The sequence below is a fragment of the Aotus nancymaae genome, unplaced genomic scaffold (assembly GCF_030222135.1).
Source record: "Aotus nancymaae isolate 86718 unplaced genomic scaffold, 86718_ANA_hifiasm-v0.15.2.pri h1tg000064l_1, whole genome shotgun sequence".
NCBI classification, from domain to species: domain Eukaryota; kingdom Metazoa; phylum Chordata; class Mammalia; order Primates; family Aotidae; genus Aotus; species Aotus nancymaae.
In genome coordinates, this window is record NW_026988479.1 from 15,711,317 (window position 1) to 15,729,006 (window position 17,690).

The 17,690-nt window shown below is 41.8% G+C and overlaps 1 pseudogene; it reads right to left on the reverse strand.

The window, feature by feature from the left end:
• Positions 1-13,313: 13,313 nt before the first annotated feature.
• On the reverse strand, positions 13,314-14,955 carry LOC105716095 (polypyrimidine tract-binding protein 1-like; annotated as a pseudogene).
• Positions 14,956-17,690: the final 2,735 nt, after the last annotated feature.

The window sequence follows — 17,690 nt, forward strand, 5'->3', positions numbered from 1 at the left end:
CAGTCTCCCAAGAAGATAAGGAGATGAGTTGGAAATAGCCTTGTGGTAGTTCCTCATAAGCCTCCTATATTCACATGTTCCCCAAGGATCATAGAATGTTCTGCTAAGTCTTTGATTAATTATGGTTAAGCCTTGCCTGTGTGGCCTATGTGAATACATATAAGGTTGGCAGGTCAACATGGCACAGCCATGCCCCTACACCCATATACAGAAAAGAGCAAATGAATGGATATTTGACCAGCCTGTAAAAGCAAAAAAAGGGAAAAGAGAATAATAATTGCCATAATAAGTAAAAGGATAACATGCAAGAGCTTTCCTTCCTTTTTTTGAGACAGTGTCTTACTCTGTTGCCCAGATCAGAGTGCAGTGGCACAATCACAGCTCACTGCAGCCTCAACTTCCCAGACCCAAGCCATCCTCCCATCTCAGCCTCACGAGTAGCTGGGAGTAGAGGCACATGCCACCATACCTGGCTAATTTTTTAAAAGTTTTTGTAGAGAAGGGATCTCACCATGTTGCCCAGTTTAGTCTCAAACTCCTGAGCTCAAGCAGTCCTCTCGGCTTGGCTTTCCAAAGTGTTGGGATTACAGGCATGAGCTTCCTTGTCTGGCTAAGAGTTTTCCTTTTGCCCAGGAATTTGAGCTATGCTGAAAACACAAAGGACTAATTCTAAAAGTAGCTTCCACCTGACTGCCAAGAGTTGGTGGCCAAGCCAGCTTTCTGATAACCAATCACGATATCACCCCCTTACCTTCCCCCAACCCCCAGTTGGTATAAAGAAGGTACTAGGGAAAGAGAGAGTTGTCAGAATCCTTGATAGAGGGTTGGGGGAAGGTTGTCATAGTGTGAGACCTTTCCTTTCATCTAGGGAGCCATGTGATGAGAGACAATTCAGTAGATCTCTTTGGAGAATGTGAGTGCCTGCAAGAAATGAAGAATGACATTTGTTACTTCGTTGGACATTTGGACTCATACATACATACATATATAAATACATATATATAATATATAAATAATATTTTTTCAAGTCAGGAACCAATTATAGATCATGCATTGCTTTTTAGTTGTCATGTCTCTGTAGTCTCCAATCTCACCTGATATTCTTTTCCTTTTTGGACAGCCAGTTTTTAAATAATTTTTAAAAGTAAAAGTTGTGGTAAAATCCATAATGCAAAATTTACCATCTTAACCATTTTTAAGTGTACAGTTCAGTAATGTTAGGTACATTCACATTGTTGGGAAACCCCTCTTCAGGGCTGTCTTCATCTTGCAGAACTGAAACTCTATGCCCGTTAAACAACAGCTTCCCATTTTCCCCTCCCTCCAGCTCCTGACAATCACCATTTGATTTTCTGTCTCTATCAATCTGACTGCTCTAGGGACCTCATATCAGTGGAATCATACAGTATTTGTCATTTTGTAGTTGGTTTATTTGACTTAGCATAAGGTTCTCAATGTTTATCCATGTTGTAGCATGTGTCAGAATATCCTTCTTTTTTTAAGGCTGTGTAATATTCCATTATATGTATATACCACGTTTTGTCTGTGTGGGCTTTGGATTGCTTTTACTCTTGGCTATTGCGAATAATGCTGCTATGAAGATGGGTGAACAAATATCTCTTTGAGAGCCTGCTTTCAATTCTTTTGGGCATATATCCAGAAGTGGAAATACTAGATCATATGGTAATTCTGCTTTTAATTTTCTGAGAAACTGCCTTACTGTTTTCTATAAAGGCTGCACCATTTTACATTCCTATTAACAGTGCACAAAGTTCTGCACACCCTTTCTAACACTTATTTTCTCTCTCTTTCTGGTGTGAGATGATATTCATGTGGTTTTGATTTGCATTTTTCTAATGATAAATGATGTTGGGTATATTTTTTAAGTGAAAGCAAGTTTACTAAGAAAGTAAAGGCATAAAGAATGGCTATTTCATAGGGAGAGCAGCCCTGAGGGCTGCTGGTTGCCTATCTTTATGGCTATTTCTTGATTATATGCTAAACAAGGGGTGGATTATTCATGAGTTTTCTGGAAAAGGGGTGGGCAATTTCTGGAACTGAGGTTGCCATGGCATTTGTAAACTGTCATGGCATTGGTGGGAGTGTCTTTTAGCATGCTAATGCATTATAATTAGCATATAATGAGCAGTGAGAATGACCAAACGTCACTTTCCTTGCCATCTTGCTTTTGGTGGAATTTGGCTGGCTTCTTTACCACATGGTGTTTTATTAGCAAGGTCTTTGTGACCTGTCTCTTTGTGACCCCCATCTCATCCTATGACTTAGAATGTGACTGGGAATGCAGCCCAGTAGGTCTTAGTCCTATTTTACCCAGCCTCCATTCAAGATGGAGTTGCTCTGATTCAAAGGCCTTTGACAGATTTCCTCCCTCCCTTTTATTTATTTATTTATTTTTGAGACAGAGTTTTGCTCTTGTTGCCCAGGCTGAGTGCAATGGCATGATCTTGGTTCACTGAAAACTCTGCCTCCCAGGTTCAAGCGATTCTCCTGCCTCAGCCTCCTAAGTAGCTGAGATTACAGGCATGTGTCACCATGCCCGGCTAATTTTGTATCTTTAGTAAAGGCAGGGTTTCATCCTATTGGTCAGGCTGGTCTCGAATGTCTGACCTCAAGTGACCCACCAGCCTCGGCCTCCCAAAGTGTTGGGATTACAGGCATGAACCACCTCGCCTGGCCCTTCCTTCCTTTTTATAAGAAAACCTTTAATCCTAAGGGCTGCAGTAGGATGAAGATCCATGTTTTGTAACTTCTTCAGGCTGAATAGGGGCAATGATATTCCTACCTAATTATTAGGGTCTCTTGTATTCAGGGTAGAGGGCAGCTCAATAGAAAGCATCAGTATGTCAATCGCCATTTGTAACTCTTGAGTTCTGACAAAAGGTGATATCTGGAAGATTAATAAGTGTTTAATTTGAGAAAACATGGAGTAGGCTTATTCTGCATTTCTAAACAAAGAGTACAATACTGATATATTCCACAACAGTAAAGCAAAATAAGCAAAGTTATCTCAAGTAAACTAAATAAGAAGACTTTACATGAGCTGGGCAACTGTTGGAACCGAGCTAATATGGAGTCACTAGATGATTTCAATACACGCCCAGAATTAGAGTATTGATCCAGATTTTTATATTACCCATCCTTCTTGTTTCTTCTGAGTATCAGCCAGACATCACTGGTTGGTTTACAGGAATAAGCAGTCTAAATTGCAGACAAAAACCTCAAAAACAACTGATGAGACTAAAATCTGATAAAAGGTGTACCATAGTTCCTGGAACAAAATTTTTCTCTCTCCCGTCTCCCATTTTTACTAAAGACAAATCATGGTAAGACTGATTTGCTTTATTATACTTGGCCTGATTATTTGTATAAAGTGCAGCAAGAATAATTATTTGTAACATAGTTTTCTTTTAATTGGTTTTGATGGAACTCTTTTCCATAAGGAGTCTCATATAAGACTATTTTTTTTTTTTTTTTGAGACAGAGTCTTGCTCTGTTGCCCAGGCTGGAGTGGAATGGCATAGTCTCGGCTCACTGCAACCTCCGCCTTCCAGGTTCAAATGATTCTTCCGCCTCAGCCTCCCAAGTAGCTGGGATTACAGGTGCGTGCCACCACACCTGGCTAATTTTTTGCATCTTTAGTAGAGAAGGGGTTTCACCATGTTGGCCAGGCTGGTCTTGAACTCCTGACCTTGTGATCCACCTGTCTCTGCCTCCCAAAGTGCTGGGATTATATGTGTGAGCCACCATGCCCAGTCTAAGATTTTTTGAAAGTTCAGCCCAGCCATGGGTTTGTAATACCTCTCCTCTTGAGGTTCCAAGATAACTTGGGGCTGTCAGAAAGTGGCATTCTTTACTTTCCACAGATTGGGAACTTTGTACAGGAACTGTGTAGACAAGGTATGAGGCTGGCTTTCCCAAGGAGGTTTTTTTGGCTTTAAGTCAAATTTGATTCCTTAAAGGAAAGCACGCCATTCCAGTCAAAGTTTTGGTAGGCTGGGAGCAGTGGCTCATACCTGTAATCTCAGCACTTGGGAGACCGAGGCAGGCAAATCACTTGAGGTCAGGAGTTTGAGACTAGCCTGGCCAATATGGTGAAACCCTGTCTCTACTAAAAATACAAAAATTAGCTGGGTGTGGTGGTGGGTGCTTATAACCCCAGCTACTCAGGAGGCTGAGGCAGGAGGATTGCTTGACTGCAGGAGGTAGAGGTTGCAGTGAGCTGAGATCACACCACTGCACTCCAGCCTGGGCAACAGAGTGACACTTCATCTCAAAAAAAAAAAAAAAAAAAAAAAAAAAGCTTTGGAAAAATAACCAGTTTCTCTAATTGTGTCTTGTTGCAAAAGAAAACAGATTCTTATTACACTTATGCAAATAACTATCATGTTGTAAGTTAAGAATACTCACAATTAGTTTCCAGATTCTGGAGAAATCAGGGGGAGAGAAACAAATATGTTCCAAATTTTGTTCACAGAAGTATACTTTACTTAATTGTTAAAAACTGTAAACAGCTTAAAGGAAAAGTTTTCTTTTTTTTTTTTTAAGATGGGGTTTCACCATGATGACCAGGCTGGTCTTGAACTCCTGACCTCAGGTGATCCACCCACCTTGGCCTCCCAAAGTGCTAAGATTACAGGCATGAGCCACCGTGCCTGGCCAAGAAAAGTTTTCTTGACTTCAATGTCAGCCAATTGGTGCTACAGTCCATTTCCTTTGGGTTGGGAAGTTTTCTCAGTATCATCTCTTCATGGTTTGCCAGAAAGATGTTACTAGAAAGGTGTCCCCATCCAGACCCCCAAGAGAGGGTTCTTTGACTTCACACAAGAAAGAATTTGAGGTGAATCCATAAAGTGAAAGCAAGTTTATTAAGAAAGTAAAGGAATAAACAATGGCTACTACATAGGCAGAGAAGCCTGATATTGAATATCTTTTTATATGTTTGTTAACCATTTGCATATCCTCTTTAGATAAATGTTCATGTTATAGTTGGAGTATTTATTTATTTTGATGTTCAATTGTAAGAGTTCTTTGTATATTCTGGATACTAACCCCTTATCAGATATATGACTTACAATTATTTTCTCCCATTCCATAGGTAGGCCTTTTACTCTGTTGATTGTGTCCTCTGAAGCAAGGAGTTTTAAAGTTTTGATGTAGTCCCATTGCCCGTTTCTGCTTTTATCACCTGTGCTTTTAGTGTCATATCCAAGAAATTGTTGGCAAATTCAATGCCATGAAGGCTTCCCACTGTGTTTTCTTCTAGCAGTTTTATAGATTTAGGTCTTATATTTAAGTCTTTAATCCATTTTGAATTAACTTTTGTATGTGGTATAAGGATTCAACTTCATTCTTTTGCATGTATATATCCAGTTTTCCTAGCACCATTTGTTGAAGAGACTGTCCTTTTCCGATTATGTGGTCTTGGCATCCTTATCAAAAATCATTTGAACATAATCTTTTGGGGTACTCTATTTTATTCTGTGTGTGTGTGTGTGTTTTGAGACAGAGTCTCACTGTCATTCAGGCTGGAGTGCAGTGGCACAATCTTAGCTCACTGCAACTGCTGCCTCCCAATTTCAAGTGATTTTCCTGTCTCAGCCTCCTGAGTAGCTGGGACTACAGGCATATGCCACCACATCCAGCTAATTTTTGTGATTGTAGTAGAGATGGGGTTTCACCATGTTGCCCAGGCTGGTCTCAAACTCTTGGACTCAAGTGATCTGCCCACCTCAGCCTCCTAAAGTGTTAGGATTACAGGCATGAGTCAACTTATCCGGGCTCCCGATTTTATTCTATTGATCTTTATGTCTGTTTTGCCAGCACCACACTATTTTGCTTACTATAGCTTTGTAATATGTTTTGAAATCAGGAAGTGTGAGGCCTCCAACTTTGTTCTTCTTTTCCAAGATTATTTTGGTTATAATGAGTCCCTTGAGATTTCATGTGAAATTTAGAATATATTTTTTGTTTCTGCAAAAAAATGCAATTAGATTTTGATAGGGATTGCGTTGAATCTGCAGATCACTTTGGGTAGTTTTGACATCTTAACTATACATGTTCTTTCAGTTCATGAATGCAAGATGTCTTTCCATTTAGTGTATCTTTTTAAACTTATTATAGCAATGTTTTGTAGTTTTCAGTGTTCAAGTCTTTTGTCTGCTTGGTTAAATTTATTCTTAAGTATTTTATTCTTTTTGATTATACTGTAAATGGAATTTAAAACATTTCCTTTTCAGATTTTTTCATTCTTAGTGTACAGAAATGGAGCTGATTTTTATGTGTTAATTTCACATCCTGCAACATTACTGAATTTCTTTTTTTGTAGAGTCTTCAGTTTTCTGCTTATAAGATCATGTCATCTGTGCCGGGCGCGGTGGCTCATGCCTGTAATCCCAGCACTTTGGGAGGCTGAGGCGGGTGAATCACGAGGTCAAGAGATCGAGACCATCCTGGTCAACATGGTGAAAACCTGTCTCTACTAAAATGCAAAAAACCCCGTCTCTACTGAAAATACAAAAAATTAGCTGGGCATGGTGGTGTGTGCCTGTAATCCCAGCTACTCAGGAGGCTGAGGCAGGAGAATTGCCTGAACCCAGGAGGCGGAGGTTGTGATGAGCTGAGATTGCGCCATTGCACTCCAGCCTGGGTAACAAGAGCGAAACTCCGTCTCAAAAAAAAAAAAAAAAAAAAAAAAAAGATCATGTCATCTAAGAACAGAGATAATTTTACTTTTTCCTTTCCAATTTGGATGCCTTTTTACTTTCTTTCTTTCTTTTCTTTTATTTTTTGACTAAATGGTCTAGCTAGAATTTCCAGACCTATGTTAAATACTATATGTTAAACATTATGTAAATAAATAAACATTTAACACAGATGTGGCAAAAGTGAGCATTCTTGTCTTACTCCTGGTATTAGAGGAAAAGATTTTCATCTTTCATCATTGAGTATGATGTTTGCTATGAGATCTTCATATATGGCTTTTATTATATTGAGGTAATTTCCTTCTATTTCAAGTTTGTTGGGTATTTTTATTATGAAAGCATGTTAAAATTTGTCACATACCTTATATGCATCAACTGAACTGATCATGTGATTTTTTTTCCTTCATTCTGTTAATGTGGTGTGTTACATTGATTTATTTTCATATGTTGAAATATCCTTGCATCCCAGAATTAACCAAACTTGGTCATGGTGTATAATCCTTTTAATATGCTACTGCATTCAGTTTGATAGTATTTTGCTGAGGATTTTTACATCAATGTTTATAAGGGTTATTAGTTTGTATATTTTATTTTCTTGTAATGTTCTTGTCTGGCTTTGGTGTCAGAGTAATGCAGGCTTCATAGAATGAGTTTGGAAGTGTTTTGTACTTTACAATTCTTTGTAAGCATTTGAGCAGTATTGTGTTCTCTCTCTCTCTCTTTTTTTTTTTTTGAGACAGAGTCTTGCTTTGTCGCCCAGGCTGGAGTGCAGTGGCTCGATCTCGACTCACCGCAATCTTCTCCGCCTCAGTCTCCCGAGTAGCTGGGATTATAGGCATGGACCACCATTCCTGGCTAATTATTGTATTTTTAATAGACAGGATTTCACCACGTTGACCAAGTGCTGGTCTTGAACTCCTGTCCTCAAGTGATCTGCCCACCTCGGCCTCCCAAAGTGATGGGATTACAGGCATAAGCCACCACTCCCAGCTGTTAATTCTTTTTTAAATGCTTGGCAGAATTATCTAGTGAAGGCATTTGGTCCTGGGCTTGTCTTTATTGGAAGCTTTCTCTATTGATGCAATCTTACTAGCTGTAGGTCTGTTCAGATTTTCCATTTCTTCATGATTCTGTCTTGGTAGGTGTGTGTTTCTAGGAGTTTATTCTTTTTCTCTAGTTATCCAATTTGTTGGTGTACAATTGTTCACAGAATTCTCTTATAATCATTTTAATTTTTGTGATATTGAAGCTCCCTTGCCCCTCAGGCATGTAAGACAGAGTGAAAAGATGGCTCTTTATGAACCAAGAAGTTGGCTCTCCCCAGACACTGAATTTGTATTTGTATCTGATCTTAATTACTTACATTATCTCTTTTTGTTTCTCAGTCTAGCTAAGGTTTGTCCTTTTTTTTTGAGGTGGAGTCCCACTCTGTCGCCCAGGCTGGAGTGCAGTGGCGCAATCTCTGCTCACTGCAACTCCTGCCTTCTGGGTTCAGGTGATTCTCCTGCCTCAGCCTCCCGAATAGCTGGGATTACAGGTGCCCATCACCATGCCTGGCGAAGTTTGTATTTTTAGTAGAGATGGGGTTTCACTATGTTGACCAGGCTGGTCATGAACTCCTGACCTCAGGCAGTCTACCCACCTTGGCCTCCCAAAGTGCTGGGATTACAGGTATGAGCCACCATGCCTGGCAGGTTTGTTCTTTTTTTTTTTTTTTTTTTTAATTTTTCAGTAAACCAACTTACATTCTTTATTTTATTTATCTTTGCTCTAATCTTTATTATTGCCTTTCTTCTGGCAGCCTAGGGTTTATTATTATTATCTTTTGTTTCTTGATCCTCCCACCTCAGCCTCCCATGTAGCTAGGACTATAAGCACATGCTATCATGTTGGGCTAAATTTTAAATTTTTCTGTAGAGATGGGAGGGGTCTCACTATGTTGCCCAGGCTGGTCTTGAACTCCTGGCCTTAAGTGTTCCTCCACCTTGGCCTCCCAAAGTGCTGGGATTACAAGCATGAACCACCATGTCTAGCTGGTTTTATTTTTATTTTTCTCCAGATATTTTCTAATTTTATTTTTGGTTTCTTTGATCAATTGGTTATTTAAGAATGTGTTGTCTTTTCTTGTTTTCCTTCTGCTATTAATATCTAGTTTCATTCCATTGTGATCAGAAACTGTATTTTGTATGAATTCAGTGTTTCAAAATTTGCTTAGACTTGTTTTGTGGCCTAACATATGGTCTGTCCTGGAGAATAATCTGTGTGCACTTGAGAAAAATGGTATTTTACTGTTATTGGGCAGAGTGTTGTGTATAAGTTTGTTATGTCCACTTTCTTTATAGTATTGCTCAGGTCCTCTATTTCCTTATTGATCTTCTATCTGGTTTTTCTATATATTATTGAAAATAAGAGTATTGATGCCTGACAAAGACAAGGCAATTAAAAAGTTAAAATAAAAATAAAGAAAATAGTGGCCGGGCATGGTGACTCACGCCTGTAATCCCAGCACTTTGGGAGGCCGAGGCAGGTGGATCATGAGGTCAGGAGTTCAAGACCAGCCTGGCCAAGATGGTGAAACCCCGTCTCTACTAAAAATACAAAAATTAGCCGGGTGTGGTGGTGGGCGCCTGTAATCCCAGCTGCTCGGGAGGCTGAGACAGGAGAATCGCTTGAATCCAGGAGGGGGACATTGCAGTGAACTGAGAGCACGCCATTGCACTCCAGCCTGGGTGACAAGAGCGAAACTCTGTCTCAAAAAAAAAAAAAAGAAAAAACATACTACTTGAAGTCAAAAGATACTGGGTTGGTAAAAGAAGAAGAAAGAGGAAAAATAAAAAGAAAATAAGGGTAGTGGTATCTCCTACTATTATTGTGTTTATTTTCATTTCTCCCTTCAATTTTGTCCATGTTTGGCTTATACCTTTAGGAGCTCTGATGTTTGGTACCTAATTGTTTATAATTGTTATATATTCTTGGTAAATTGACTCTTTTTAAAAATGGACTCTTAAAATTATATAATGTCTTTCTTCATCTCATAGTATTTTTTCACTTGAAGTCTGTTTTGTCTAATATTAGTGTAGCCAACTTTGCTCTCTTTTTGTTACAATTTGCATGAAATAGATTTTTCCATCATTTTACTTATAGCCTATGTGTGCCCTTAGATCTGATGTGAGTCTTCTGTAGACAGCAGATAGTTGGATCCTGTTTATTTATTTTTTTTATCCATTCAGCCTATCTATGTCTTTTAATTGGGGAGTGCTATAGACTGAATGTTTATTTCCCCACAAAATCTATATGTTGAAACTTAATCCCCAATATGATAGTATTTGAAGATGGGGGTCTTTGGGAGGTTACTATGAAGGGGAGTTCACATGAATGAGAGACCAGCAACCTTATAGAAGAGACTCCAGTGAGCTCCCTTGACCCTTCAGGCATGTGAAGACAGAGTGAAAAGACAGCTGCTTATGAACCAAGAAATGGGCTCCCCCGAGATGCTAAATTTGTATTTGTATCTCCCTTCTTTCATAGAGAGATCCTTTGTCCCCCAAATATCAGCATATTTACTTATTGGCCCCATCTTATAATACACACAAAACAACGTCAACATTACTATCAATAACAATACTAACAATAAACCTAGTATGTAAAATTCAAGATTTCTTTGAAGCTCCTTTTGTCCTTAGAATGTCTTCCTTAGGATGTAGAGTCACTTTGCTTGTTCAAAACCTACTTGAATGAATTTTCCACCACTCTGTGGTTATATTATCAATTTGTTATACTGTTAGGTTTATGTAGTTCTTTTAATATTCACTTTAGGGTATCTGTTTTTTTTGAGATGGGATCCCACTTTGTCACACAGGTTGAGGTGCAGTGGCACAATCTTGGCTCACTGCCTCCCAGGCTCAAATGATCCTCCAACTTCAGTTTCCTGCGCAGCTGGGACCACAGGCACGTGCCACCATGCCCAGCTAATTTTCTGTATTTATAGTAGAGATGAAGTTTCACCATGTTGCTCAGTCTGATCTCAAACTGGTCTCAAACTCCTGGGTTCAGCGGATGCACCCACCTCGGCCTCCCAAAGTGCTGGAATTACAGGTGTGAGCAACCACTCATGGCCTCACTTTAAGGTATGTTTTAATTTGTTTTTAAAATTTGTTGATTCCATATGGTTCAAAGTCAAACCTATATTTAAAAAATTAAACACAGTGAAGTCTCATTACCATTCCTGTTCCTTCATTCCATTACACCTCCCTATTCTTAACATTTTCATTGGAAAAACATTTATGCCTCATGTTTGTTTTTGCCAAATTAAGCAAATCACTCTCTCTCTGTGACACACACATACTTATTTTCTCTTTTCATCTTACATAAAAGTAGCATACCACGTGTACTGCTTATTACCTTGCTTTTATTCCTGAATATTGATATATTCTGGACATTTCTTTATATTGTTTATAGAGACCTTTCTCATTTCTTTTAACAATTATATTGTACACCATTGACACTGTTCAGTAGATTCATCATATTTCATTCAGTCTCAGCTGATTACCATTGGGTTGTTTTCTAGTTATTTTATTATAAATGATGTCACAATAAATAACTTTGTGTATATAAAGTTATATTTGTGAAGGTATATATTTAAATTCTTAAAGATGGAATTGCTAGTTCAAAAGACAAATGCATACATCATTCTTTGAAGATATTGCCAAATTCCCTCCATTGTGGTTCTACCATGTTTTTCACTGCTACAAACAATATGAGAATGCCTGTTTTTCCACAGCCTTATTAACAGAGCCTATTGTCAGTTTTTTTTAAATGTTTGTCCATCTGATTGATGAAAAATGATATCTCAATGTGGTTTCAATTTGTATTCGTGTTATGGATGAAATTAAGCAAGTTATAATATGTTTAAAGGCCTTTTTAATTTTTGTTTTATACATTTACAGTACTGTACTATATTTATCAATACCATAAATTTACATCATCAGTTTTTTTAACTTATATTTTAAGTCCAGGGGTACAATGCAGGTTTGTTATATAGGTAAACTTGTGTCACAGGGGTTTATTGTACAGATTATTTCGTTACCCAGGTTTTTTTTTTTGAGGATACAGAAAACATTTATTCAAAGTCCAGGTACAGACTGGCCAACCTGCCTCTACAGCGAACACAGGGCTACAGAGAAGGGAGGAGTTGGTTATAAAACGGTTTTAATCGGTTCTCTCCACATTGAGAGCCATCGGGACGGCAATGGAACGTGCGTGGGGTCCCTGCCGCTCGGCGGTCAATACTGAGCCTGGAATTGCCGCTAGCAAAATATACATCTGTGTCTCCATAAAAATCCGCGTCGCTGCCCCTCGTGTCTCACAACAGCTATAAAAAATTATAAATATTTATACCCTCGTTACACTCTCCTTTACGGAAGGAGGATCCCGGAGCCCCCGGGACAGGCCGTGCAGAGGCGGGGGAAGAGCACAGCGAAGTCGAGACCAACGCCTGCCTTCCGGGTCCCAGCATCAGAGACAGGCGAAAAACAGAAATTAGACTTTGGTCCAAAATTTGAAGGAAAAAAACCCTGAAGAAGTTTGAGAGCAAGTTTTCTAGGCGATTGCAGGTGAAGGTGTGGTGTAAGGCAACCAGAGGCGATGCCAGAGGCGGCGGCGCGCCCGCCCCTTCCCAGAAGCTCTGCGCTAAGATCGGACCAGTGCTCCCTGTGCCTGACCTGCTGGGCGGCCCCGCCTGCTCTCTGGAAACTGGGTTCCGCCTGTGACTTAATGACAAGGAATAAGATAAAACAGCATACAAGATAATACCACGAGAAAGTTTAGATTACGCTCATACCATTGTATCATCTTGCTATAAAAAGTTACTTAAAACTATTTCTTTTGCATATAAATGAAAAAAAGATTAGAATATTTGGTCAACTGGAAATATTGCTAGTCACAGACGTCTGCAACTGCAAAGTATATAATACAGAGATTATGACGAACAGCTCCGCAGTTGAAAGCAGCAGCGGGCACCCTGGGCCAGCGCCTGGGGGCAGAGGGGAAGGTCCTGGGGGCAGGGTGGGAGAGCAAAATCACATCACTTGATTAGAGGGCAGGGGTTGGGGTGTAGCAGGCAGTGGCTGCCACACCCCAGACACATGATCCTGCAGGAGCCTGCTGGGCCCCCGCCTTTCTCTGAAGTGTGACCTCTGCCCCTTGGGTCCCCAGGACACCCAGGGTGGGTGCGTGGACACAGGAAGGCAGGTTTTTTAAGGCACAAGGAAGCCGAGTCGTGGTTGGGGCGCCCACCCATAGGCCCCACGCCCGACAGACCCCACCAAGGCACGGCCCGAGGATCTGGCCCTGGGTGTGGAGGGCCGGGAGCTCCCGCTGGCACAGTCACCAAGAGGCTGAGCTGTCACCCGTCACCGCAAGGTTAGCAAGGTGAACTAGATTTAATTTTTTAAAAAACAGGTAAAATGATTTCTCTTTAAAAAAATAAAATCTCTGGTCTGTTAAGGTCACTTCAGCTGCTTTTTAAAGCGGCTTTTCTCTGGAATGATGGAAGTTGTCGCCAGGGGGCCCGGCCGTGGGGGGCTCGTGCCCCTAGATGGTGGACTTGGAGAAGGAGACCTGCAGGTGGTGGCTTTCCCCGAGGTCTTGGTTGTGCAGGTCAATGAGGGCCTGGACCGCCTCCTCCAAGGAGCCCATCTGGATCAGCGCCATCTTGCGGTCCTTCTGGAAGAACTTGAATCCTTTGATGACGCCCCCATTGCAGGAGAAGAGGACCTTGAGATCTTCCTCGGACACTCAAGGTGGGATATTGGAGAGGTGCAGGGTGGCCGAGGGTGGGAATATGTTCTGGATATATATATTGAATAAGCCTGGCTTCTTGCAGTGGTGCAGGGGCGAGTTGCCATAGTCCTTGGTCAGGCCCTGGTCCTCCTGGCCCTCGCGGGGAAGCTGCAAGTTCTGGTGCTTCGAGAGTGTGATGCGGATGGGCTTCCCATGCAGCTTGTGCCGGTTCAGGTGGCTCAGGGCAAGCTGGGCCTGGTTGCCATCTGCCATCTGCACCAGGGCATTCTCCTTCTTATTGAACAGGATCTTTACGTGCTGCACAACCCCATAGATGCTGAAAAGAATAAAGAGGCTTTGGGGTGTGACTCTCTCTGGGTTGAGGTTGCTGACCAGTAACACAGAATTTCCTGCCCCAGCCAGGCCCGGAATGGCGATCTGGCCTGCCGCTGCAGCTGCCGCCACTGCCGAGGGGATGGCCAAGGGGCACCAGGGCTCCGTGGACGTTGGGAACAGAGAGGCCGAAGGCCGCGGCCATGGTCTGGTCCAGCGAGGGCTGGCTGTCCCTGGAGGGCAGGTCTGGGCACGTGTAGTCACGGCTCTTGTCGTTGTATTTGACGTTGAGGCTGGTGACCTTGGAGAAGTCAATGCGCAGCATGCAGCAGGCGTTGTAGATGTTCTACCCGTCCAGAGACAGCTTGGCATGCTGGGTGCTCATGGGGTCCGCGTACTGCAGCAGGGCCTGGAACTGGTTGTTCTTGGCGAAGGTGATGATCTTCAACACTGTGCCGAACTTGGAGAAAATCTGGTGCAGCACGTCCAGGGTCACCAGGTAGAAGAGATTCTCCACAATGATCCTCAGCACAGGGCTCTGCCCAGTCATCACCATCCCTGTGTCCACAGTTGCCGCCGAGGCAGCCAAAGCCAGGTTTCCCGACTGGACCGAGTTCACAGCCTGCAGGGCCGCCTGGGCACGTGTCTGGTTGGAAGAGCTGTCAGTCTGCAGTTCCTTGTGGTTGAAGAACTGGATGTAGATGGGCTGCCCGCACAACACGGGTGTCACGGAGGTGTAGTAGTTCACCATGGTGTTGGCAGCCTCCTCCGTGTTCATCTTGATGAAGGCCTGGTTTTTCCCCTTCAACATCAGGAGATTGGTGACCTTCCCGAAGGGCAGCCCCAGGGAGATGACCTCCCCTTCAGTGACGTCGATGGGTAGCTTCCAAATGTGGATCACTCTGGAGGGGACGCGGGCACTTTTGCTATCACCTTTTAACTTCTTGCTGTCATTTCCATTTGCTGCAGATGCCGAGTTGCTGCTCATGATAAACGGTCCGTTGGTGACATAAGTAAAGTAAAGCTCGTCAGATCCCCGCTTTGTACCAACTGCTCTATCTGGGACAATGCCGTCCATGGCACACAGAGCAGACCCGCGGGGGATGGAGTGGAGGCACTGGAATAGTACCCAGGTATTAAACCTAGTACCTGTTGGTTAACTTTCCCCCATCCTCTCCCTCCTCCCATAAATCTCAGTGTCTTTTATTCCCCTCTATGTGTCCATGTGTTCTCATCATTTAGCTCCCACTTAAAAGTAAAAACATGGAGTATTTGATTTTCCGTTCCTGCATAAATTTGCTAAGGACAGTGGCCTCCAGCTCCATCCATGTTCCTGCAAAGATGTGATTTTATTATTTTTATGGCTGCATAGTGTTCCATGGTGTATATGTACTACACTTTCTTTATCCAGTCTACCACTGATTAACATTTAGGTTGATTCCATGTCTTTGCTATTGTGAGTAGTTCTGCAGAAAATATGCATGTGTCTTTATGATAGAATAATTTATATTCCTTTGGGCATATACTCAGTAATGGGATTGCGGGGTGGAATGGTAGTCCTGTTTTTAGCTCTTTAAGGAATCACCACACTATTTTCCACAATGGTTGAACTAATTTACACTCCTACCAACGGTGTGAAAATGTTCCTTCTTCTCTGCAATCTCACCTGCATCTGTTATTTTTTGACTTTTTTTTTTGAGAAAAGGTCTCACTCTGTCCCTCATGCTGGAGTGCAGTGGCATGATCACAGCTCACTGCAGCCTTGACCTCCTGGGCTCAAGTTATCCTCCTGCCTCAGCCTTCTGAGTAGCTGGGACTATAGGTGGGTGCCACCACACTGGCTAATTTTTGTATTTTTTGTAGAGATGGGGTCTTGCCATGTTGTCCAGGCTGGTCTCAAACTCCTGGGCTCAAGTGATCCTTTTTGGCTTCCCAAAGTGCTAGGATTATAGGCATGAGCCACTAAGCCCAGCCAATTGTGGATTTTTTTTTTCCTTTTTTGAGACAGAGTTTCGTTCTTCTTGCTCAGACTGCAGTGCAATGTCATGATCTCGGCTCACGGCAATCTCTGCCTCCCAGGTTCAAGTGATTCTCCTGCCTCAGCCTCCCAAGTAGCTGAAATTACGGGCATGTGCCACCATGCCTGGCTAATTTTGTATTTTTAATAGAGATGTCTTTTCTTCCTTCCCTCCCTCCCTCTCCCTTCCCTCTCCCTTCCCTCTCCCTTCCCTCTCCCTTCCCTCTCCCTTCCCTCTTCCTTCCCTTCTCTTCCCTTCCCTTCTTCTGAGTCTGTTGCCAGGCTGGAGTGCAGTGGCATGATCTCGGCTCACTGTAACCTCTGCTTCCTGGGTTCAAGAGATTCTCCTGCCTCAGCCTCCCAAGTAGCTGGGACTACAGGCATGCGCCACCATGCCCAGTTAATTTTTAACTTTTAGTAGAGATGGGGTTTCACCATGTTGGCCATGTGGTCTAGATCTCTTGACCTGAGTCTTCATTTCTAATTTTATTGCACTGTCGTTAGTATAAAAGAATGGTTGGTATAATGTCAGTTCTTTAACATTTGCTGAGGATTGTTTTATGTCCAATTGTGTGGTTGATTTTAGAGTATGTGCCATGTGACAATGAGAAGAATGTATATTCTGTTGTTTTTGGGTGAAGAGTTCCACAGATATTGATCAGGCCCATTTGATCCAGTGCTGAGCTCAGGTCCTGAATAATTCTGTTAATTTTCTGACTTGATGATTAGTCTAATACTGCCAGTGGGGAGTTGAAGTCTGTCACTACTATTGTGTGGGAGTCTGTCTCTTTGAAGGTCCCTAAAAACTTGCTTTATGAATCTGGGTGCTCCTGTGTTGGGTGCAGGTATATTTATGGGTAGGTCTTCTTGTTGAATTGAACCTTTTACCAAAATATAATGCCTTTCTTTGTCTTTTTTGGTCTTTGTTGGTCTAAAGCCAATTTTGTCTGAAATTAGGATTGTAACTCCTGCTTTTATCTGAGTTCCATTTGCTTGGTGGATTTTCCTCCCTCCCTTTATTTTGAGTCTATGGGTGTTATTGTGTGTGAAACGGTCAGTTGAAGACAGCATACCATTAGGTATTGCTTTTTTATCCAACTTGCCACTCTGTGCCTTTTAATTGGGGAATTTAGCCCATTTATATTCAAGATTATTATTGATATGTGTGAATTTGATCCTGTCATCATGTTAGCTGGTTATTGTAGATACTCGTTTGTGTGGTTGCTTTACAATGTTACTGGCCTGTGTACCTGAGTGTGTTTTTGTAGTGGTTGATAATGGTCTTTCTTTTCCATATTTAGTGCTTCCTTCAGGAACTCTTGTAAGGCAGGTCTGGTGGTAACAAATTCCCTCAGCATTTTCTTGTGTGTAAAGGATCTAATTTATCTTTCACTTATGAAGCTTAGTTTGGCTGGATATGATATTCTTGGTTGAAATTTCTTTAAGAATGTTGAATATTGGCTCCCAATCTCTTCTGGCTTGTAGGGTTTCTGCTAAGAGGTCCACTATTAGTCTTATGAGCTTCCCCTTGTAGGTGACCTGGCCTTTTTCTGTAACTGCCTTTAAAATTTTTTCTTTCATTTCAACCTTGGGGAATATGATGATTATGTGTTTTGGGGATTATCTTCTTTTTTTTTTTTTTTGAGACAGAGTCTCACTCTGTCACCAGGTGCCAGGCTGGAGTGCAGTGGCACAATCTCGGCTCACTGCAACCTCCACCTCCCGCATTCAAGCAATTCTCCTGCCTTAGCCTCCCGAGTAGCTGGGACTACAGGCGCACACCACCACTAATTTTTATTTTTTGTATTTTTAGTAGAGATGGGGTTTCAACATGTTGG